Raw genomic sequence first — 24,960 nt, forward strand, 5'->3', positions numbered from 1 at the left:
GCAGGTTTTACCTGCGAAACGCGTCGCGAAAAGCCGTTTGTGAATAAACACGCTTTGCAAACTTGAAGTAGCCCGGGCTTCTTTCTTTCACACAAAAGAGAGTGTTTGGCTGGAACATTTGGGATTCGCTACCCCGTCCGAGGCCCGCCACTGGAAGCGGCAGGGATCCGAAGCGACTTGTTTTGGTTGGATTTATAGTATCAGGAACCCCGCCCGCCCTTGAACTTTGACACGGATTCATTGTGTCAACACAACGCTGCATTTCAGACTGGAGGTTGAGTTCTGTGGAGAATACATCTTCGGAACCTGAATTATTTGAACTGACGAAACCGTGCCGAACCGACAAGGTGCATCCTGAACCTCATGTTGTTTTGAACCAACTTCATTTGGTGAGTGAACGGTGCATCTATTTAAGCGCACGTTATCGTTTTTCGTACAACACAGTCTGTTTCTACTTTTCTTTCACGAGTGATAAAAACACGGCGTACACGGATTCAAGGGCAAGTGGCTAGACACACACAACACACATTGGGTGTTGGTGGTCTCTGAGAGCTCAGCGGGCGGGAACCTATAAATCCCAGCATTTACTCTGTCATTACCTTTTAAAATGGCATCAAGCAGAAATCAACTACGACATGAGGTGGCCAATCAAATGTTCGCCGATCTTGGAACTCCCACAACCGCAACTACCTCAGGGAATGTTAATCAGATGAGTAGCATATCGAATAATCAAGGACTACGGAACACCCTCTGGAAACTCCTTGTCACCGAACAGAACAAATGGTGGGAATCTACCACCCTCCAAAAATACATAGAAGTAAATAGGGTACCTAGAGGTCTGCGAATTTACACGACACCGACATTCGCGGATCCAGACCAAGACATGGTCGAGGAATGGGGCGAAAACAGTCATGGCTGCTCAAAAAGAATGCTCAAAATTCTTGTAAAAGATGCAACAAAACACTGCAGGAAATTGGCTGAAGAAATTGAAGCCGTAACGAGTCAACTCAAAGCACTTTATGACAATGAAAAAGATTTTGACAGTGAAATGGCCAAATATGATGCCAAACTTGAAAAATTAGAAAAAGAGATTCGCGCCAAGAAAGAAAGCAAATTTACAAGAGATCGTAACGATTATGAGCGCGGCCAGGTATTAACCTTCGCCAAGAGATATGACCATTTACGCAATGTAACTAGATTACCTGGACCAGCGACACCTCAAACCACAGGTGAGGCGCAAACGACCCCAACATCTGTAAGCGACTCAAGAGACAAAGCTGCTTCAATTGCGGGGACCAGTGCTCAGACAATACCTAATCCAGAGCTCATGAGCCCAAAAGACAACATTTTATTGGAATTTGCGATGGTAGCCCAAGGGAGACTAACAGGGCAGAAAAAATCCAACGCAGGAGGACCAAAAAGACGAGGTCAAGGCGGGAAAGGCGCCTGAAAATCCAGCTCACTAAACCTCAGCAACATTGTAAGCCCAGTGGGATCCAGAACAATGGGCCAAAAACGAGGGAAATAATGGATGCCCAGACCATCATCAATCTATCCACAAGGGAACTGAATGCAGCAGAAAAAGAGGTATTGTCTCTGGGATTATCTTTTTGCCCCACTTCATCTTTTGATTATACCCAAAGCCGTATTGACCTTTTTTACTTTACTAGAAAACTACGATTAAAAAAGTGGTATGCAACCAAACTTAATACTGAGACTCGTGAGGCGGCTCAGGAACCCACCAGTATCACAGGAGGAGATGTCGAAACCCTACATCTACTTCATGAACTGAGGGGTGACTTGAACACACTTGACAATCCTATACTTAATTTAATTAATGATGATATACGTATTGATCTTAACTATCGCAGTGGCTTCAGACCTAAATCTGTTTTCCTTCCACAGATTGTGAATGAACCAATTGATATCTTTGAGAGAGCCATGGTCAAAGAATTTGACAAACTGTCTAAACACAGGAACTTTGTGAAATGTAATTTGACTGATGTACAGTTTAAAGCTATTAAGACCCTTAGTAATGATAAGAGTATTGTGATAAAGAAAGCTGACAAAGGGGGGAACATGGTGGTGTTACCACGTAGCATGTACAATAACGAAGGATTGTCTCAGCTTAGAGATGACACTATATACGAGAAAAGCAATAGAGCTAGTTATAACACGAGCATCACAGTATACACAGAAAAGGTTAATAATTGGAGGGAGAGAGGTCTCATCAGTCGAGAAGAATTCAACTTTCTCCTCAACAGATATCCTAAAATACCCGCCCTCTACCTATTGCTCAAAGTGCACAAAAGCATAACCGAACCCCCTGGGAGACCTATTGTCTCTTCCAGAGGGAGCTGCTGGGAGAACACCTCCAGATATGTGGAGTTCTTCCTGCAGCCCCTGGTACAAGAATTGCCCTTGTACCTTAGAGATTCTGGTGACTTTCTGCAAAAGATTAGCAATATCACTTGGAACCCAACTTGGCAGCTCATGACTTTAGATGTCAATAGCCTGTACACATGTATCCCGCACCAACAGGGACTTGAGGCATGTAGACATTTTCTTAAATCACGCTCTATTTCCTACTTACTCCACACTGAAATGCTTCTAGAGATGGCATTTCTATGCCTCACCAACAATTATTTTCTCTTTAATGGCAACATCTACCACCAATTGTTGGGGACCGCGATGGGTACTTGTTTTGCCCCCAGCTTTGCTGGCCTTTACCTGGGCCGGTGGGAGGAGCTGGTGGTCTATCAGTCCCCAACATACCTTAATAAAGTGGTTAGATGGCTCCGCTACATTGACGATATTTTTGTCATATGGAGCGGAAGGCAAGAAGAAGCAACTGAATTTATTGAAACCTTGAATAACAATGACTTTAACCTTTCCTTCACCAGTCACATCAGTCCTACAACTATCGACTTTTTAGATTTAAAAGTTGAAATTAAGAACAACATTTTGACAACTATCTTATTTAGAAAGGACAAGGCAGGCAACAGCCTGCTACATGCCCAGAGTTGCCATCCAGCCAATCTCAATAATTCCATCCCTATGGGTGAATTTCTGAGAGCTAAACGAAATTGTTCCAATGAGGCCGATTACACCAAAGAGACACTCATTATGACAGAACGGTTTAAACAGAGAGGCTATAACCCTAGGTGTATATCCAAAGCCTTGGATAAAGTTAAGAATAGGGAAAGGTCGAGTCTATTGAAACCCAAAGAGAAAGAATGTGAGTCCGAATCAAACATGACCAGTAGATTCATCACAGATTTTCATATGGCTGAGATACCCGCCACCCCCTCTCGACACAATCCCCAAGGATGGGAAACCAAACGGTTCTGAACTTTTGGAAGGCGGGAGGGAGTGACCCTCCCGGCCGTATTTATTAAAATATGAAACAAAATCAAAACATTAAAATAACAGTTTCATATTATGTACAATTTCATTTCCACATTACGATGTTTGGCTAACCTTAACAGATCTCTAATACAAAGATTCTCCTAGCCGATCCAACATCCTACAAAACATTTGACTTGAAATTGTACATCCTAACGTTAAGGGCCAACGGCAAGGTCGTAACCGGTGTCAGATCCCTAAACCAGAAATACAACCCTCACTTGTGAGAGGACCAACCGCACAGAGGCGTACCTCAAGTGCATCTACCAATTTCCCTTGGACTTGATGGGGGCCCCAATGAACTCGACGCCATTTAACGGTCGTCCGAGGACTCGTGTGAGGTGTCTAAGAGGTAGCGTAAACCCCCTCCCGAACCCCACACAACTTACCCATCTGCCGCCGCAGATGTCCTGGCCCCGGGAAATTCCCCAGGAGGGCCCGTAGCCCCTCCTATCCAGGAAGGGGCCTTGACCACCTTTCCTTTCCTTCCGGCGGCCTATCCTTAGACGGGACCGCCTCCCCGTTGAGGGGCCAATGGCCACCTCCCCCGAGCGCTCCCATCCGTAATGGGTGACGCCCCCCCATAGGGATCTTCCAATTACTGCTCACCGATCATGACCTTACCGCCCGACAATAAATACGACAAATCTACCTAAATTACTAAATCACGAAACAATTATATCCTATTAAAGGCATGATTACTGCTCAACACCACTGCAAAATCCTTTATTTGCACAACATACTGAAAGTGACCATCTTTATTGCATACTCAAAAAATTATCACGACAATCGTCACAACCTGTAAGAAAAATAGAGTTACCACCTCAAGACTTTATTTCAAAACAACTAGCTGTCCTCAGGGGCTGGTGGGTGGGTCAAAATTGGCTCTTCGTTCCGTCTTGAGCTCACGTGCAGCGGGGAGGTGCAGCTTCAGAGCACAGGAACGAGAGGATGTTTTCTTGGCTTGTTGCTTCTTTTATCCGTCTTCGGGGCGGTCGTCAACCCGCCCCCGCCTGCCACCGAGGGCGTGGCCGAGTGCGTCAGTGTCTAGGACAACCCACTCCAGGGCGGGAAAAAGGCGCGCCCCGGCTACGCCGCTTCGGGCATACCAGCCGAGACTCGCCTCCCGCCCAAGATGGCTTCCCGGGGGGATCGTGGTACTCCACCATACGTTCGGGGGGACCGAATGGTCGCCCCTTTCCATATGGCTGAGATACCCGCCACCCCCTCTCGACACAATCCCCAAGGATGGGAAACCAAACGGTTCTGAACTTTTGGAAGGCGGGAGGGAGTGACCCTCCCGGCCGTATTTATTAAAATATGAAACAAAATCAAAACATTAAAATAACAGTTTCATATTATGTACAATTTCATTTCCACATTACGATGTTTGGCTAACCTTAACAGATCTCTAATACAAAGATTCTCCTAGCCGATCCAACATCCTACAAAACATTTGACTTGAAATTGTACATCCTAACGTTAAGGGCCAACGGCAAGGTCGTAACCGGTGTCAGATCCCTAAACCAGAAATACAACCCTCACTTGTGAGAGGACCAACCGCACAGAGGCGTACCTCAAGTGCATCTACCAATTTCCCTTGGACTTGACGGGGGCCCCAATGAACTCGACGCCATTTAACGGTCGTCCGAGGACTCGTGTGAGGTGTCTAAGAGGTAGCGTAAACCCCCTCCCGAACCCCACACAACTTACCCATCTGCCGTCGCAGATGTCCTGGCCCCGGGAAATTCCCCAGGAGGGCCCGTAGCCCCTCCTATCCAGGAAGGGGCCTTGACCACCTTTCCTTTCCTTCCGGCGGCCTTTCCTTAGAAGGGACCGCCTCCCCGTTGAGGGGCCAATGGCCACCTCCCCCGAGCGCTCCCATCCGTAATGGGTGACGCCCCCCCATAGGGATCTTCCAATTACTGCTCACCGATCATGACCTTACCGCCACAGGCCGGATAGTTGACCGGCTATCCGGACCCCCCACAACAACTCCTGCCTAAAGGTCATGTTATAAACTTTTTAACCAAGCTAAGAGGTCTCCTATGAGTAACTCATTCCCCACCCGGGACAAATGAACACCGTCCCCCAAATACATACTGTCCCCTCTGATACAACCATGCGAGACAGAATGCAGAGTACTTGAACGAAACAATCTACTCACTTTGTTATTTATTTTCCTTACTGAATGATTCAGAGCAGAAACAGAAATAGCCCCCCGCCACACTTTTCGTGGGATCATGTGGGACCATGCAATTGTGCACCCTGGAACTCTCCTTGCCAACCAACTTACTGTGGAAAGCATTGCCTCAAGAAGAAGTCGTCTACCAGTGGCCACCAAATCGTTGCCCCCAAGATGAACTATGATTATAGACGGCGGTGACCTTGTCCGCCCTAACAAATCCTCGAAAAAGGATTGAAACTGGTCAATACAGAGCCCGCCCTTTCCGTAGAAGGACACACTGTACCCGTATTCCCCAGCCACGTGAATCATGTCACCTGCTTTGAATACGTCCGCGGCACGCCTCACGTATGAGTGGCCCACGACCCATACCTCCTTTTTCCCAGCCGGTGATGTCTGACCGCTGGTCCCCATGTGTCGGGTCGACTGCACAGTCCGCCCCGCCTCGTAGGCTTGCGCAACTGAAAACCAAACAAAACAAGAAGCGTGAGTACATCATTACAGCTTCATAACATGTGCAACCGCACATACCTTTTATAACAGTTCGAAGACCAACGCCCTACACGTTTTACTTCTTCTACACTCAGACCCCTGGCTGTAGCCTCTGTAGCAGCCCCTATCCGAAAAGAATGGGTCCCAAACTCGCCGGGGTTCAAGCCCGCGGCCGAAATCGACATCGCAAGCACCCGCTGGAACTGAAACCTTGTCAGTGGGGTGGTGTCAGCGTGTCTCAAAAAGGTCCCCCCCCATGATGCCACTCTCTGCGCTAAATATTCCTCTACGCAAACCACAGGGCACATGGGGGACCCGGGAATCCTCTGTATGATTATGCAGTCCCCAAACGCACCCTGATCGGTTTTGGACCTGACAAACGAGACAGTCATTGTCTCCCCCTTGACCTGAACGTGCTCTTGGCACAATCCCCCCATCGTATCCCGCTTGTTCCTCGCCACTAGTTCGCTTACCCGCATAGCCCCATGGAATGCTAGCGCAAAAGCGGCTCGGAATAACACTGTCTCATACTGTGATGAACACGTTGCCGGGAGTACGGAAAATAACAGGGCCAACCTATCCAGACCTATCGGGCGCCTCTCATCTGCTTTGCGACCCTCCAGGCGTTGCCACCCCCGTAGCGCTTTCTGGACTACGAAAGACGCTGTCGGGTCCTGGATCCCATGAGCCCTTGCCATAAAGGAAATGGCGGCCCGATGCCTCTGGGCCGTAGCCACTGATTTGCCTGCCTGATGTAAAGACAGCAAAAATTTAACGACAAGCTCCTCCTGGCCCCAAAGCTCCCCCCTAGCAGAACCCAAAAAGGACCAATAGGAACGGAACGCCCCTTCGTATGCCTTCCTTGTCCTGGGCGCTAAACTCTCTCCCACGAGGTTTTGTAGTTCGGGGCACCGAGAGACCAGAGAGCTTCGGGAAAGGGTGCTGCCACCGGGTCCGCTGCGGGCAGAAAACCCCAGAAGGCCTGCATACGGAAACGAGAAAGCGCATCAGCCGCTTGGTTCAATACCCCCGGGACATGTCTTGCCCTAAAGAGCACATTCAACTGCATGCACAATAACACAATTTCTTTAAGCAGTCTCAGCATCCATTTGCAAATTTGCAACGTGCTGCCTGACTATTGATACACTCTACCACGGTCATGTTGTCAGACCAAAACACCACAGATTGATCCCGGAACCCCTCAGGCCAAGTTTTCAGGGCCACCAAAATAGGGAAAAGTTCGAGAAAAGCAATGTTCCTCGTCAATCCGCACTCATGCCACCATGACGGCCATTTTTGAGCCGTCCATTGTGTGCCGAATATGGCGCCAAAACCTATACTCCCCGCCGAATCTGTCCACAGCCCCAGCTCCTCAGAGGACACCGCCGGTTTTATCCAGACAATTCGACCATTGAAATCCGCAAGAAATGCCAACCAAATGCGCATGTCCTGGCGAACCTCTGCCGAGAGCCTCGTGCGGTGATGACCCTCCTTCAGGCCGACCATGGCTTGTGCAATCGAGCGGGAAAAGGGGCGGGCCATCGGCATTACTCTCAGGGCAAAATTCAACTGGCCCACCACTTGTTGTAATTGATGCAGTTTTACTTTAGTCTCACTGATACATGTTTCAAGGGATGCCCTGAATTTCAAAACCTTATCTCTTGGTAGTCGAAAACAACCCCCTACCGAGTCGAGCTCGATCCCCAGAAACTCGAGGGAAGTCGAGGGACCCACGGTCTTACCTGGCGCCAATGGCACACCAAATTGGTTCATCAAGACACAAAATTCATTTAAAGCCTGTCCACATTCTGGATCCCGGGTTGCCCCCAAGAACAAAAAATCATCGAGATAATGCATAACATGTTGAAAACCCGTCCTCTTTGTGAAGACCCATTGCAAAAAACAACTGAACATTTCAAAATAGGCACAAGATATAGAACATCCCATTGGCATACATCTGTCCATGTAATAGCGACCCTGAAACCTAAAACCAAGGAGACGCTGATCGTCTGGGTGTACCGGGAGCAACCGGAACGCTGACTCGATATCTGATTTTGCCATCAGCGCCCCGGGCCCCAGGCGATGCAACATGGCGACGGCCTCATCGAAAGATGCGTACCGCACCGAACATACTTCCGGGTCTATCGCATCATTCACGGAAAGACCACGTGGGGCTGACAAGTTATGTATCAGCCGAAACTCACCGGGTCCTTCTTGGGGACCACCCCTAGAGGGGAACAAACAAAATTATCAACCGGTGGCAAGTCAAATGGACCGGCGACACGACCTCGAGTCACCTCCTTCCCAATCTTTGCCTGTACCACTGCCGAATGCTGTAGGACCGATAGTTGATTCGTACAGTTAGCTACACCCTGAAAATCCCCCACTGGGATGCGGAAACCATATGAAAACCCGTTCCGCAACACCCCAGCGGAAGCATGATCCGGGTATTCACTGAGCCAAGGAATCATTGCCATGGTATCAATCGGAGTAGGTAAAGTCGCCCCTCGGACTATTTCAGACCTGTTTGGCGCTTCCCTTACCACCGTTATCACCCGTTTTGGCTCTGCACATGGACTCAGGATGGGATGGCTGCCCACACCCCCCACATTCATGTCTGAACTTGCACGACCCCTGGGGCCTCGTACATTTACCTCTGTTAAAATTCCAACAGATTCCCCTTTTACCTGCGTTGCCACTCGTCTTCGAGTGGTACTCGCTACCTGCACCCGTCCGAAAGGGTGTCCCAGAGTATTGGCGGGAAGATTCACCCCCGCTACTCCCTGACAATGGTACTTTTAACATTCCAGTACTCTCCATTTTTTGCCATGACACGGAGTCGTAACAATCCCAAGTCAGAACTGGGTCATGTTCCTTAGCTTTTCTAAAAATATTGTCATAGCAGAACCACTGATTGCCCCCATACGCTACGGAGTACTCCATGATACGCGCTTGATAAATAGGCAACTCGGTCAGCAACTCGGGCCTGCGCTCACCCATGATGGAGGTAAAAATGCCCCACGCTCTGCCCCAAGTACCAATGTTTTCGTCAACCTTAAAGGCGGCCATTTTTGCGCGCCAAACACTCGGATGCATGAGCTCCTTTTGGCTCTTAACATGCTCCATCTCGTAATGGTCGGTAAGCAAAGAAAAAATATTAACATACTTATTCGCCCAAATCTTTTCCTTAATTTCCAGTGGAACATGCTGAGCCACCTTCTCCCTTCGTGAAGGTACAGACCCTTCCCCCGCGATCGGCAATGGCCGCTTACCTGAACCAGAAGCTGCATTTGCCGCCGAAACTGGGCCCGTTGCATTTTCTGCCGTCATAACTGGCGGGGTAACAGAAGCTGGTGTCTTCCCAGCCTCCCTAGATTCCCGCAGTTGTCTCATTACTGCCCGGGCGTCGTCAGCCGTGGTGCCCTCGTTTTCTTTTCCCAACCACGCTGCCAATTGTGCCGCTAACTCGGGAGGCATATCCTCCCTGGCCACGGGGGTGACCACCACGGGGATCGGATTCCCCCCCTTCGGCACCGGGGTTGGCTCCTCAAGTGGGGTATCAGGGACCGGAGTTTCACCCCCAAGCGTCCCCTTTCTGGACCTCTTGCCTCTCCCACCGGGGACTACTCCCGGCAAAGGCCGTTTCGGTCCTCCCTCCCCGTTCGTAGCCGCCATCTGCTTCTTCAAATCGGCTACCTCCTTCATGAGCATGCGGAGCATCTGATCGGTACTGACCCGCTGTCCGACTTTCTTAGGCATTCCCAGACGGATATCTGTAAGACAAAAAGAAAGATTACAACGCTCAAAATTGGCTCTTCGTTCCGTCTTGAGCTCACGTGCAGCGGGGAGGTGCAGCTTCAGAGCACAGGAACGAGAGGATGTTTTCTTGGCTTGTTGCTTCTTTTATCCGTCTTCGGGGCGGTCGTCAACCCGCCCCCGCCCGCCACCGAGGGCGTGGCCGAGTGCGTCAGTGTCTAGGACAACCCACTCCAGGGCGGGAAAAAGGCGCGCCCCGGCTACGCCGCTTCAGGCATACCAGCCGAGACTCGCCTCCCGCCCAAGATGGCTTCCCGGGGGGATCGTGGTACTCCACCATACGTTCGGGGGGACCGAATGGTCGCCCCTTTCCATTCCCAATCCAAGGAAGTGAGAAAATCATTGAGCAACTTCTGGAATGTGCTTAAACTAGACAAGGATTAGTATCTGAAATTTCTGAATTTCCCCAACTGACTTTCAGGAGACCTAAATCTCTTAAAGATCTCCTCTGCCCAACACTGCTACCAGAGAAGAGTAGTCAGAGATACCCAGTGCAAGGATTTTACATTTGTGGCAGATGTAAGGCCTGTCGCAACAGTAAAAACCTCAAGGAAGTCCAGTTGTCCAAAGAAACAGATAAATTCAAGATCACGAAACATGTCACATGTCTGACCGACCATGTGATTTATGCACTCAAATGTCCTTGCCAACTATACTACATTGGTAGCACCAAACATCCGGCCAAAAAGAGAGTCCTTGAGCACATGCGGGCCATTAACCATGGGGACAAGCAATACCCCATTGCCAGGCATTTTGCTACACACCATAAGGGTAATGCCAACTTACTTTCATTTTGTGTTTTGGAAACTGTTCCCAGTAGGGAAAGAGGAGGAGACAGAATCAAGGAAATGAGGAGACTTGAATCTAGACTTATAATAAAATACAGGACCACACAACCAGGTGGCCACAATTTACACGAGGAACTAACCGTGCATCTAGGTTAGCCTTAGATTGTAGATATTTGGTGACCAATACTGCACTCATGTCGTTTTTTAACTCTGTTTTTAACAAACTGAAATGTAATGTTTTTGCACCATAGTCACGATCTGATTTTCACTTTTTCACGGTTACAGAACTTGGTGGTGACAAAGTATGGGAATCTGCTCAGCACTTATGAGCTACTGCACGTTTGAATGAACTGCATGACTGGAAGACGCACTTACTCTCTCAGATTAACTGAGTGATCATTGAACCTGGCGTCAATCACCTGTGTTGGCATCTGAAGATGAATTTTGTGCCCACTGGGGCTGTATTGAACGAATGGATGGCCATGATCATGGCGCTCCTGCCCACTTGGGCGTCATCATGTAGTGAAATATGCTTGTTTTGACATTCAGAGAGACAGAGGCTTGAAATGAATTAATTGGTTACCATTATTTCCCGAATTGGGGGTAGCTGAGCCCCCCTTTTACAGGGTGCATGATGAATCATGAGTTTGGCGGATCGCCAATACCTTAGTCCCAGGCCACTTGGCTGACCTGTTTTCTCTTTTACGAACACTTATTTCATTGGTGTACACTGTTGACGGGTATTTGTCCCGATGCTTGCCTTTGAATGCATGTTATTTGTCCAACACAGTGAACTTCACGCCAGTATGAACGAACTTTAATTAACCAGTCATGCCTCAAACGTAAATGTTTATTTGACAAAATGTTATATAATGTCTGATCACAGCCCGAGTGTAAACCAGCAAGTCTGTTGTTTATTACCTTTGGTATGACGCTAATACCATGTGACTCTGTATATAGTGCACGTCATGCAGTTTGCTCGTTCTCGTGAGAAAGCAGGTTTTACCTGCGAAACGCGTCGAGAAAAGCCGTTTGTGAATAAACACGCTTTGCAAACTTGAAGTGGCCCGGACTTCTTTCTTTCACACAAAAGAGAGTGTTTGGCTGGAATATATATATATATATATATTTATATATATTTAATACAAAGAGAGATCGGTATGCTTACTGATCACTACAGGGTTAACAAGGGCAGGCTATGTACAACTATCGCCACCCCTCTTTCATGAGCTCAATAAGTACCCTCATCACTTTCAAGCAATGTATCATGTTATCAAGCCGCTGGCTAGAGGCGAAACGCGTTATGCGGGCTTGCTGGGTGCTATTCTGCTTCACGGAATAAATCACCGATTTTGCACCAGAATTGGGTCTGGCTTATTCGTTTCAACAGTCCTAACAGTGCGACTGAGATGCAGCAGTGTCGAACGGAGTGAATGCAATACTAACACCGTGACCGGCTTCTACGGTGGAAGTCAGACCCCTCCTCCACGGATTGGCTTGGCGCCAGGAAGCAGTTGATTCCCTAACCCGGAACCACATCTTTACACAGCTTCGGCGAGAACCACACCGCGAAAAGCCCCTGGATACCGAGAGAATTGCCCACCTTGAAAACGGGAGTCGAAGTTCGTCAATAACGGTGAAAAATCTGACGCCATTCAAAGCAGCCCGAGAAAGGTAGGACTACATCGGAAGTTCCAGTGGGGAGCTGTGCAGACTACATTAGCGCGATAGAACTCGGGGATCCGAGACAAAAACGCCATTGTAGTCTCAGTGATACAATCCAATAATATTCACCCATAACAATACAACTGTATAGTTGTAAGCAAACATGTCCGCGGATACGTTGCGTAGTAGGGAGGAGGCGGCAGAGAAGATGTTTGACAAATTCCCGGCTGGGGAATCAAACCTGCAAGGACAATTATCCTCTAACACCACCACAAACGCCAATCCCACACTTGTTCAAAAAAATGGAAAAACTTATAAAAACAGAGCAATCCAAGTGGTGGGAAAATAAATCCTTATCCCGGTATTTGAAAGTCGGTAGAGTACAGAGGGGATTGAGAATTTCATTGGCCCCAAGTTACGAAACACCTGATCCACAAATGCTTACGGAATGGGCGGAAACAAACCTAGATTGTTCAAGCAGACTTATGGCAATTCTGGTTTGTTTTGCTGAAAGCGACCGTGTAAAGATACAAGCTGAAATAGAACTACTCGAAACGGAAATACTAGGACTTGGGCCGAGTGAGCAGGCGGACAAATTCTGAAATGAGATGATGCAGAGAGTTAAGAAAGATGAGGAAATAATAAAGAAACGTAAAGCTTTTAAATTTGAACGGGACCGCCTAGACTATCTGAATGGTCAGTTTTTTACATACGCAAAGAAATATGAGATTGTAAAAGCTTGTGCAAGGAAAATACGGCAGGCTAACGAGGGGAACAAGACTGTCTTAATTTCCTCGACTGATGCTAGCCTGACATCTGGTAGCGAGGTGGAAAACGAAGCTGCAGGACCCTCCACAGTGGGGTCGATAAAGCTGTCTTTGGCGCAGGAGGTGAGTTGTCTGTGTCAAGACCGCCGCGACACTTTAAGACCAAGAGTCCTAGGGAAAACACAGGCAAACAACACCGGGCCAACCAAAAGCGGCACGCAAGGAGAAAATGTCGCCAGTACAAAACAAACCAACGCAAATCAACCAGCCAAGGGTCGTTGGAACAAATCGAAGCGCAAGGTAACTGTGAATTAAAAGGAAGGTCCATCATCAACCTCACTAACATCACTCTATCTGCCAAAGACGAAATGATCCTAGGTTTAGGATTATCATATTGTCCGCCATCGAACTTTAACTGTGTGGATGCAAGAATGGATACATACCGTTTCGTACGCAAATTGAAATTAAATAAATTCTTTCTTCTCCAACCAAAGAAAGGAAAAAAACAGATGGGGACACAAAACAGTCCCTCTTTGTTGGAAGTTGGGGATCGTTGTTCTTTTGATGAGATCTGGAGTTTACAACAGGAAGGTGAACCATTATTGGATTTGCCGTTAGTGACATCAAGGGAAGATCAAGGCATGAGCAATACTCCCTTTAAACCAAAGTCAACCTTTCAACCTGTTTTAACACATGACAATATAGACGTGTACCATGACTTAGTTACCAAGGAACTTAAACAGCTATACATAACCATCAACAAGAAACACAATGTGGCAAACAAAAAGAACCAATGTTACCAAAATCTAATTCAAAAAATGGAGTCAGACAAAAGCGTGATCGTCCGCCAAGCAGATAAGGGCGGGAACATTGTCTTATGACCACGGGAGATGTATATTGCTGAAGCGGAAAGTCAATTGTCGGATTCTTCTTGTTATAGAAAAAGCAATTTGACAGCTTTGAAAGCTTCTTGGCAGGATCAAAACTTGAAACTCATGGCATGGAGAAGTGCTAAATTAATATCGAATGATGAATACAACAATATGAAGAAAGATTACCCTGTAATACCGGCTTTCTATCTAATACCGAAAGTACATAAAGATATCAATGCACCACCTGGACGCCCAATTATATCGGCCATCAATAGTTCAACTGAGAACATCTCACGATATATAGATTTTTTCCTCCAGGAATGGGTGAAATGCCTTAAATCATATGTACAGGACACTTCTGATTTTATCAGAAAAGTAAATAATGTTGTTTGGAGCGCTGACTGTTTACTTATAACACTCGATGTATCTTCCCTTTATACATCAATCAAACATTCTGATGGTATGAAAGCTGTGGAATTTTACATAAACATGAGACCGATGAATTTTTCTGCACATAACAAAATGTTGTTATCAATGATCCAAATTTGCCTGGAACAAAACTATTTCCTCTTCAATAACCAGATATACCAGCAGGTTAGGGGGTAGCTATGGGGGCCTGCTTCTCCCCGAGTCTAGCATGTCTTCACATGGGACTCTGGGAGGAGCAGATCCTAGGAGACGATCTGAGGGCAACTATGCAGAAACATGTACCACTCTATCTAACATATATTGATGATTTATTCATGGTATGGCGAGGGTCATCAATAGAAGCTTATGACTTTGTGGAGGAATTGAACAACAATGGTTTAAATCTAAGATTTACCTCACATATAGACGCCAGATCCGTGTTTTTCTTGGATACTGAGGTATATGTTACAGAAACAGGCCTAGCCACCAGGTTACATAGAAAGCCCACTGCTGGAAACACAGTATTACATGCTTCCAGCCAGCACCCTCACCACCTGATCAGCAGTATCCCCTTTGGGGAGATGCTGCGGATCAGGCGGATAAGCCGTACGGATATAGACTGCCAAAAAGCTCAAGAGGAAAGCAAGGCACGTTTTTTGTCCCGGGGTTATTCTGTCAAAACTATCCAGCGGGCAATCAATCGATCATTATCTGTAACAAGGGAAGAAGCATTGGCCATTAAGGATAAGTCCAAGGTTCCACTAACGGAAGATACGACAATTAGGCCCAGAGTTATCACCACATACAGTAAACAACATAAGGAAATTCGGCGGATTTTCTACAAAAATTGGAATTTAATAACGGGGGACCCTGTTATTGGGAAATATATTACAAACAAACCCAATATAAAGTTTAGAAAATCCATATCTATGTCAGATAAACTAGTAAGTAACTTACTTGAGAAGCCGATTTCCGCTACATGGGGGGCCCTTAGTGGAGGATTTAAGAAGTGCTCCGTCTGCAAGGCATGTAGACATGGGTGTAATAAACCCAATACACAGTGCCTTTTAATAGCAATCCTGTACAAATCAAAAAACGCATGACATGTAGGACTGAATTTGTAGTTTATGTGCTGCAGTGCCCCTGTGAACTTCGGTATGTGGGTAGCACCCGCCTGCCTGTTCACAAGCGGATATTGCAGCACATAAGGGCCATCGTGGGAAAAGATCAAACATACCCGGTGGCCCGCCACTTTGAAAATCTACATAATAGTGACCCATCAGTTTTACAATACTATGCTATTGATTGTTTCATGCCACTCAAGAGAGGGGGTGACAGAGATGCTAAGCTCCGTTTATTGGAAACTAGGTATATTATAGAACTGGACAGTAAGACCCCGCGGCGCTTGAACGCGGGTGAAGATTTGTACATGTGTCTATAGTAATAACATACCGAAGGTCTTCTAACAGCACTGTTACAATTCTCTTTTAAGTTTTATACCGAATCTCTTTCTGTAATCAAAGTAAAAAATGAACATATAATGAACTGAACAAAGTCACACATAAGGGATATAGCATTGTCTTACAATCGAATTGGTGTATAAATTATTATAAAGGACCAATAACCTCCCTTCATATCCTTCCTAGATTTTATACATTTATTTTATGACTTTATATCACACAAATTTGCACTATTTAGCACTTTATTGGTGGGATTAACAATGAGGACTTTTACTTTTACAACTTGAGCTTATACTACATTGAAATAATTTGGTTAACAACCAACATATACCCTGTTATGATATTTATGTTTTCCAACCGGACCCTGATGTTTACAAAAAGATGGTTTTAATGATGATATTTATTAAGGCTTTTATAGAACTGTATATACATTATACATTTTGCACACATTAATTGCGGGTGGATTGGACAATACAAATGTTTACAGTCGGAGGGTTTGTTTTAAAAATAGACACTTTGTCTTTTATTGTAAATAATGCAACTGTTTACAATTCTTTTTATATATATTTCTCTCTTGATTGTGAGTTTTTTAAAATTGTAACAAATGATGCAATTTGTTAAATTATTTTTGCGTATTTTGCACTGCATATGTGTTGCACAAATCAACTTGTCCAAATTTGGAAAGCATGGCACTACGCCATCTATTCAATACAAAGAGAGATCGGTATGCTTACTGATCACTACAGGGTTAACAAGGGCAGGCTATGTACAACTAGCGCCACCCCTCTTTCATGAGCTCAATAAGTACCCTCATCACTTTCAAGCAATGTATCATGTGATCAAGCCTCTGGCTAGAGGCGAAACGCGTTATGCGGGCTTGCTGGGTGCTATTCTGCTTCACGGAATAAATCACTGATTTTGCACCAGAATTGGGTCTGGCTTATTCTTTTCAACAGTCCTAACAGTGCGACTGAGATGCAGCAGTGTCGAACGGAGTGAATGCAATATATATATATATATATATATATATATATATATATATATATATATATATATATATATATATATATATATATATATATATATATATATATATATATATATATATATATGTATGTATGTATATATATATATATATATATATATATATATTTTTTTTTTTTTTGTCATTTCTTAGAAATGGAAGGCAGGGCTCTCTTGCTTTCAAAACCATTTGAGATGTAGCTGTCTTTCCAGACCATTGTTTTTGCAAAAAAAATCTACATAAGGTGCATATATCTAGGGGCACATGGTCAGTGGGCTTTATCCTGTTTCCTGTTAAATTATCATTAACATTTTACTTTCATCCTTTATTGCATACTGAATTGACAGGAGCTCTGTCCCCTTTAAGTACTGGCTTCCTTCACTTTGAGTGACTGCACAAAGCCTGTGGATATTGTTCTCACCTACCTAAGACAGTTCCTTTCTGTTCAGTGACAAAGCTTATTCATAGTGTATTTTATTTTATATATTTTATATTACCCTTAAATAACAGCTATTTATTTTCCCTGCTAATTAAGGGCTTGCTTGGTTGGCTATTTATTAATGTCCGGGGTGACCAGATGGCTCTACACCAACCAGAACACTACTTTCCATGCTTGGACTTTACTTTTACTTATCATTGTCATAAGGCGTGTTTTAACGATTACCTCAATTAAGATGAACTAATACTACAACTCCCAGAATGCGTGACTATGAAAAAGCAAAGCCCAAGAATGGAAAAGTGGTGCCCCAGTGACACAAACTGACCTCCTTCACAAATAACGATAAAATGCTTAGCACAACTGAAAAGTGTATATTTAAATAGTATCACTAATAAAGGAGCTATGCCTGTGAATATTTATTGTGATAATGTAGCAACCACATTTATGTAGCTACATTTTTCCATATTATTTTGTGGCCCAAGCTTGCAATAAAAGCATTCAAAAATAACATTCACACCAGCAAAGACCAGACCAATTAGCTTTGCCAATGCTTGTTTGTAATGAAAATAGCAATCATTACTCTCAGTTATAGCTCTTTTTATTATTTTTGGGGAGTCAGGCTTGTGTTGGACTTTGCTGGCTTCTGCAAGTTTTAGGCTTTTTTTGAAAGGGACCTCTGCTTCTTATTAAGTCGAGACGAGGCAGCGATTGCATTGTCTCTTTGAGGCATGTTGCATACACTTTTGTGAGCCCACAGTCTGCCCATCACTTGTTATTTGTGACTTTGATTGTCTTTCAAAAAGACTTGCTTGCTAGTGGCTAATCTTTCCTCTCTGTCCCTCATTGTTGTCATTTGTTTCCTCCCATGGAACAGCGCCCAACTACTGGTATCTTTACACTTTGGTGCTTATCTGTTCATGGTAGGGCACTATTATTTCTTTCTTTCTTGCTCGTCTTTGTTGAAACTTGCCTTTTTTGTATTCCTCATGTGGCACCCTGAAGGCATAGTGAATCTCCTTTTTATTTATATATTTTTTACGCCATGAACTGAGCGTGCATTTCTGAAGCATTTAAGAACTATTTGTCATTGTCAAAGGAGTGTGTGAGCACTTTGGAAAGCTGTTTGCTTATTTGCTTGAAATGTGCATGTGCGATGTATTTTAAGCAATTAAACAAATATGTTTGTCCTCTTAGTGTTTGTGTGCTTCTTTCTTAGATAAGCACAATGGCTACAGCACTCCATGAGTGTGTTAGTGTTAATCAGCAGTCACCTTTGCATGCTTCTCTCCTCCCCCTCCGCTGTATGTTGCTCTGAAGTACCGTGGGCTTCTGTGTACCTCCGCTTCACATTGCTGTCTCACCTGTGTGCTTCTGTCCCCTCACCTGCACCCATATTGATCTCTCTTGCATGTGTGGTTATCTCTTCCGTGTGCTTTTCTTCACCAGCCATGTACCCGGTTTAGGCCTGGTAGGAAATGGTGCCATTTTCCCACATACACTGTCTTTTTCCTAAAGTTACCTTCACTTTGTTACATCGACTTTTGACACACATTTGCATTTGTGACACATGGGTTAGTTTCTACGAAAAACCGTCCTTGATGACACAAAGGACTTCATGAGAACCCTATCTGGCACATTTCCTTACCCGGGAGGTCACTTGGGGGATTGCTGTGTGCTGCAGCCCGAGCGCTGCATCTTTCTCGCCACAGGACTTTGCTGACAGCTGTTTCCCGATCACCGCGGCGAGGCGGTAGATCGGGAACTACAATTCCCTGCACCCCTTACGCCTAGGAAGGCGCGCATCCTGTTTGCTGACCCGCCCCCGGAGGTGCGCTTAAGGCCAGCGCGAGCCCCGGGGGAGCGGGGGACCTGGCACATTTCCTTACCCGGGAGGTCACTTTGGGGATTGCTGTGTGCTGCAGCCCGAGCGCTGCATCTTTCTCGCCACAGGACTTTGCTGACAGCTGTTTCCCGATCACCGGGGCGAGGCGGTAGATCGGGAACTACAATTCCCTGCACCCCTTACGCCTAGGAAGGCGCGCATCCTGTTTGCTGACCCGCCCCCGGAGGTGCGCTTAAGGCCAGCGCGAGCCCCGGGGGAGCGGGGGACCTGGCACATTTCCTTACCCGGGAGGTCACTTGGGGGATTGCTGTGTGCTGCAGCCCGAGCGCTGCATCTTTCTCGCCACAGGACTTTGCTGACAGCTGTTTCCCGATCACCGCGGCGAGGCGGTAGATCGGGAACTACAATTCCCTGCACCCCTTACGCCTAGGAAGGCGCGCATCCTGTTTGCTGACCCGCCCCCGGAGGTGCGCTTAAGGCCAGCGCGAGCCCCCGCGTCGCGGGACCGCGCACGGGCTAAGCCCGGGCAAAGGGCGGGCCCTCTGTGGCCCTCAGAGGCACGAGGAGGCCGGGTCGGGACACCCCATTTGGCTGTTACGAATTTTGAGGTACTGTATCTATTCATATCGATCCTGCCATTGCACTGTTTGTATACCATGTCCATCTGGGATGAGCTGAACGACCTGTGTGGAACGAACTACACCCTGAATGTACCTACCCCCCCTATAGTGGGTCGAGATGCCGATGAGGTAAATGACACTGACATTGAGAATACCGATCAAATGTGCACTAGTCCCTTACTACAACCTCCCAATCGACCAATAATATTGCCAACTGAGGCGTTGAACAAAACACCTGACCCAGTTTCTCCACTTCAATTGACCCTGCTGGCACAGATCGAACAATTGCTAACAACCGCACTATCACCCCTGTTTACTAAAATAAATGAGCTGGGAGACAGGTTGGCCAGTATTGAAAATAAATTATCAAGGAACCCTATCCCAACTGAAAAAACTGCCGCATCCATTTATCCTATTCTCCCCTGCAATAAAGAAAACCTCCAATTCACGACACCTATGAAAACTCAAATTCCTGAACCCCTCATCTTTCCACCAATTCCAAGAGGCCGGAACATTATTTCTAACTCCGTACCTGCACCCCATAGACTACCCAGGTTTGCATATGAAAGCAGGAAGTGGATCAACCTACCTCCAGAAGCTGCCCCCTTTGTGACTGTTCTTTCTGGGGTCCCTACACCGATCCAGGGCAAATCTGAATCTCATCAGGACTTGTTAAATAAAACCATCTCCTGGCTAAAACAACACAGACCATTGCCACCTGCTCTAGATGGCGGCATATTGAGGGTCAGGAGAGTGGGGTGGCTTGGTACGTCACCCAAAGACATTCCGGGCGACCTTATTTTAATTAAATTCAAAACTATGAACATTGTCCCCTATTTGCGATTCTCCCAACCCAAAGAGGGAGATGGTCCCATTCGCATTTGGGACTTGTACGATTTTTATCCCGGCCCTCGACCCTACCCGTCCCTAAGGCAAGCGACATGGAACCATAATTTTTGGTAAAAGGGGGATGCCATGAACCTTGTGCTACCAACAACTTGTCGTGGGTGTTGCTAAATTTTTGGGGTGGGCCTGGTTGCTTAGAAGTAGGCTCATTAAAAGCAATCTAACGGGGTCTTAAATGATGTGACTTTTTACATGGAGACCTGTATTCTGTTTAACTATGGTTGCATTTGTGCGTCTCTGTAAATTTTGTAAATATATGCAAGAAGCTGATTAGTATGACAATGCTTTAATACTTGTTTTAACTGTTTTATATGTATAAATGTATTTTATGTCTTTTATGATGAACTAATCGAATAAAGACTTCTTGAACTGAACTGAGAACACTATCACACAGCCTTGGCCTTATGTGCATGGCCCTCCCTTGCTTGATACAAATGTGTTATTACGTCCAACAACTTGAATATCAAGGTGTGATTGAAAGTTGCACCTCTTCGATGAATAATCCTCTGTTTCCAGTAATGAAACAAGATCAATCATACTGTCTAGTATTAGATTACAGGCATTTGAATACAACTACACAGTGCACACTAAAGAATAACATTGTGCGGAAAAAATACAAAAAACACTAGACCTCTCAAATAGATTTTTCTGCCAAAATGTAGCACCTGGAAGCATATATTTGACAGCCTTCGCGGCACTAGGTTCTCAAAAACAATTTTGCCATTTATCACAGAATAGTACCTGGCTGTTTTCAGCTAGTGTCACAGAACTACTTGAAAACTTTGGTGACCAGGCATTGCCATATGTCGATGATATATACTTAATGGACGATGACCTGATGGAACTCTTGACCAGAGTGGACCGCATAATCTTGGGGTTTGCTCATGTGAGCTATAGATTAAATGTTCAAAAATCAAAAATTGCTCACCACTGTATCCTGTATCTGGGATACGATCTGTCAAGTGAGGGCAATAGCCTGGCAGTGTATGTTTTTTGGAAAAATGTGCTTGCCCCAACCTCTGACTACTTTTTATTTTGGCAGACCATACATTCCTCATTATGCAGAATGGGTAAAACCATTCTACGACGATATTCATCCAGACTGTCGAAGCACACATTGGATAGAAGAGCACATGTAAATCTTACTTTCCAGTCACGCTGACATGATAGCTTCCAGACATTTGCACACATGTGTAAACACAACGGTGATCTGTGTAATAGCAAATGCATCAGGGTACACATATGTCATGTTCAATGAAGGTGACACAGTACCAATTGCATATAAATCGCATCGCCATACCAATGTGGAAATGCATTTTGCACCTACTGAAAAAATACTGACAGCAGTACAGACTGCTGTAGTCAGAAAGTGTGCAATGGCTTAAGGGAACATATTATTGTCACGACCCCGGTACCGACCTTAGAGGTGGTTACCAGAGCTAGTGTTCCAGATGCTAAAGCTCTACATCCGAGATGGTGTAGTACTTCATGAATTCATACATCGTGAGACTGTGGTGACCTTTGACTCTATGTGTTTTAACTGACTCCTTTTTGAATGTACAACATCATTTTTGTGCTCTTGTATGATTTCATTTCGTGCCTTCTTGCAGTTTCAGAGAGGGATGTTTTTCTTTCTTCGGAGCACTTGAGCAAAACAGCCTTGCTGGAACAGAACGTGTGGGATGTGCGTTTGAGAGTGTAAGAGAGGAATGTACTTTTCCGTCTCTGAATCAAAACATGGAGGGTTGGCCAGCTTCCATCTAGACCTCAAAACACACCGGTATGGTTAGCCTTGGTTTTGAAATCGATGAAGGGAGGGGGAAATTTCTAGAAGTCTCTCTCTGTGTTAGTAAAAACTATTAAAGACAGGAAGTTTTGGCGCTCATACAGAAGCACACTTGTGGGGTGGACGCACCATCACTGGAAAGTTTTTTCTGTCCCATTGATACTTCTGAATGACTGAAAAGGGCTTCCCAGTCAAACTGACCAGAATGTTGAGTTCAACTCAATAGGTGATGTATAAGATATAAGTTTAATTGCTCTGTGATATTTTAATGTTGTGTAGATATGCTCTTTATATTTGAGTCTTTCATTTGACAGTGTTTATACTTGGCATTCGACAGTACTTGTTTCTTGCATTGGACATCCATTATTATCTGCTTATGTTTTACTCCCTTGCATTTGACTTGTGAGTGTTCCATTATTAACATTTGCATGTGTTTTACTTTTATTATCTGCTTGTGTTTTATCTCATGCATTTGATTACTTGTGAGTGGTTTTTTGGGATAAACAATATTATTGGGTTTTAACTGCCACTTGGTGGCCAACAAGAACAAGGCACATACTAGGTAGATAATATTGTGTATAATAGTTACAACCAATCAAACCTAGACAAATACCAAGTAAGCTATTGAGTACTACTCATGCCACAGTTGAGATACAATCCATCAAAGGTGCAACCATTTTCCCAATACACGTCCATACTTTTAGGGGCAGCCCCATGCCTCAGACACCACCCTCTCCTGTTGGGCACACCAATCAACCCCACAACGCCACATTGCAAAGGTTGGAGGGGCGGGGTTCAACCATTTTGCCACGATGTCATACTTTGTCATCAGAAAGCCGTACCCAGGAAGGTCTTCTCCGCTCTGATACCTCTGACCCCCTCTGTTATTCCCTGAAGGATCAGGTTGGGGAGGAGGGAACCACCCATCCCAGCACCTCTGTCAGGTCTTTTATTACTGCAGCCCAGTATGTTTGTATGGCCACACAGGACCAAGTCATGTGGAAGAAGTCCACAGGTATGGTTGCGCATCTGGGACAAGCGACATCAGATTGTAAACCAGCCCTTTGCAGACGCGAAGGGGGGAGGTACGCCACTCGGAGGTAGTAAGTGTGTATCCGTCATAGTTTGGAGGAGATAGTGTGTTCACCGGGAGCCATCAGGGATTCGTGCAAATCTTCCTCTTTTAGCGGGCCCACCCAACCCTCCCATAAAGGTGCGGTAAATTTGTAAGACCCCACCATGTCCCAAGTTACCGATCAAAACATTAGCTTTTAGTGGGTTAAATTTTGGGAGGGGTTCTATGTTGCGTATCTGGGTGTTGCAGGCATGTCTGAACTGGAGATATTTGTAGAATTGAGAGCGTGTAAGGGTAAAAGTCTACTGAAGATTGGTGAAGGAGCGCATGTGTGTTCCTGACCATACATCCCCTAATCAGGAAATCTCGATGTCATCCCACGGTTTGAAGCCCCTAAGAGCTGCCACCTCTTTCAACCAGGTGCCATGTCATAGAGGAGTCTGCTGTGTGAGTATACCATCCCATTGCATGTGGCGTAAGGTGGCGCGCCTTGCCAAGACGACTACCCGTGTGACCGTGGGCATTCAGGAGAGGATCAGGCATGGTATAGCAGTGCCTGCAAGGTGGGAAAGCTAAGCAGTGAGAGTTCTAATGTATAGGCCGGGTCTAACCACCCCCGTTGAACCAGTCGTGGGCAACGAGGATGTGAGAGGCGAGATGATAAAGATATAGGTTGGACATGCCCAGTCTGCCATCACAGGGACCACGTTGGCAGTAGAGGAGTGCCAGCCATGGCCGTGAGCCTCGCCAAAGTCGGTACGGGTGTCTCCCTCTAGTTTTTGGAACCAGGACCTTGGAATCTGGAGAGGAAAGTTGAGAAGGATGTAGAGGAAGCGGGGCAGTATAATCATTTTGTACAGGGCTATACGGCCGATCACATTAAGGGGGACATTTTGCCACTTGGTCAGGTTAGCTTTAGCTTTCTGGAGCAACGGTTGTCATTTCAGGGCACAGGTGAACTCTGGGTGCAGTGCCTCCCATACTCCTAGGTATTTGAAACTTAGTTTGCGGAGAGGGATGGTCGACTGCCAGACAAAACAGTCTGGCAAAGGGGCCAGGGGACCAGCACCGATTTGGCTGAGTTCACTCTCAGTCCTGAGGCTGACTCAAAGGCCTCAAAGAGGTGAAGGCATCAGGAGCCGCTCTTTGCTGGGTGTGCCAGGTATAGGAGGATGTCATCTGCATACAAGGCTATGTGGTCGTCATGATGGATATCCCAGCTCCACCTCCTCTATAGTGGGTCACCATGGATGATCTGGGAAAAGGGCTCCTTTGCTAAGGTGAAGAGAAGGGGGGACAGGGGACAACTTTGCCTCGTGTCACGCCTGATGGGGAACCGGTCGGAAAGGATCCAGTTTACTCGGTCCTGGGCCTAGGGGTGGGAGTAAAGCACGTCAACCATACCTCTG

Source organism: Lissotriton helveticus, chromosome 12 (assembly GCF_964261635.1).
Source record: "Lissotriton helveticus chromosome 12, aLisHel1.1, whole genome shotgun sequence".
Classification (NCBI taxonomy): domain Eukaryota; kingdom Metazoa; phylum Chordata; class Amphibia; order Caudata; family Salamandridae; genus Lissotriton; species Lissotriton helveticus.